This window comes from Schistocerca gregaria, chromosome 7 (genome assembly GCF_023897955.1).
Source record: "Schistocerca gregaria isolate iqSchGreg1 chromosome 7, iqSchGreg1.2, whole genome shotgun sequence".
Taxonomy (NCBI): domain Eukaryota; kingdom Metazoa; phylum Arthropoda; class Insecta; order Orthoptera; family Acrididae; genus Schistocerca; species Schistocerca gregaria.
In genome coordinates, this window is record NC_064926.1 from 524,508,746 (window position 1) to 524,510,130 (window position 1,385).

The 1,385-nt window shown below is 40.6% G+C and overlaps 1 pseudogene; it reads right to left on the reverse strand.

Annotated features, from left to right (window-relative positions):
- Positions 1 to 526: 526 nt before the first annotated feature.
- On the reverse strand, positions 527 to 644 carry LOC126282629 (5S ribosomal RNA; annotated as a pseudogene).
- Positions 645 to 1,385: the final 741 nt, after the last annotated feature.

Consider the following 1,385-nt stretch of genomic DNA (forward strand, 5'->3'; position numbering starts at 1 on the left):
TGAAAGCAATGGAGATCAGTAAAAGAAAGACTACGAAATTAAATAGATGGTGGTTACGATAGCATGGTGATAAATTTGGATAGTAAGTAGCTCTGTATTAGTACTTAGAGAATTAATCGCAAAACATTATTACTCTGAAAGCATATTATAGTTAAATTTATAGAATAATATTTGTTATAAACAGATAAGATATGACGATCTGATTTAGCGTCTATCAAGCGGATATATTTGTATCTCAGCAAGAAACAGATGTTGTGCGATAATACAGTGATCTTTTATTTGTTATGTTGCATTCTGTACTTATTTATAAACTACTGAACTAAACTCCGTCCGAACAGGCCTTGGCAGGCCCAACGGCACCGATTGGCCGTCGTGTCATTCTCAGTCCACAGGCGTTAGTGGATGCGAGGGGCATGTCATCAGCACACCGCTCTCCCGGCCGTATGTCAGTTTCAGAGACCGGAGCCGCTATTTCTCAATCAAGAAGCTCCTCAGTTTGGCTCACAAGGGCTGAGTGCACCCCGCTTACCAACAGCGCTTAGCCGACCGGATGGTCACCCATCCAAGTGCTAGCACAGCCCGACAGCGCTTAACTTCGGTGATCTGATGGGAACCGGTGTTACCAATGCAGCAAGGGCGTTGGCTTACAAAACTACACCAATGCCTTTTTTTGAAATGGAAATCGTTATTGTCATTGTCAGCCATTTTTCATTACAAAGATTCCCTCTCCAGAAATCACACGTCACGATCTTCAACCTTTTATACGTCCTACCTATTTCCTGAGTTTGCTTAGGTGCCTACCATTAACCTGAAGTCAGCAACCAAATATAAGAGATACTGAAAAATCGTTAACAATCTTGCAATGGCCCTCGCTTTGTATGTTAACATGTTCTCTGCACATACATCAAAAATTAAATAGTCGCTCATTCAGCCGAAACCGGCATCGTTAAATATATTTCACTTTCAGGGGTTCGATGTCGTTCATAACAATAATTTTTATTAAGGAGCTACTTTACGATTAAATGATTTAGCTTTAAAATAGACTGTACTGAATTAATCGATGGTAAGTTCAAGAACAACTGTTGTGTCTTGTGCAAATTAGTCGACCACAACATTACTGCCCCTCGAAACGAGGGAGCTTCTGTCAGCTTACCATCGTAATACTTCACGTGGAACACTGAACCACTTGATAGTATATGCAAGACTGTCTTGAAATCAACCGCTTTCCTTAGTCACCACTGTACTTGTTTATTGTAACGTCATTAGTGTTTCTTATAATAGCTACGGGAGTCCAGATGCAATAATATCGTGGTCGGGTAGTAAAATCTGATGACATTTAGAGTGTGTGACGGGACATCCTCCTGCATCATTACTTTTCCTCAACA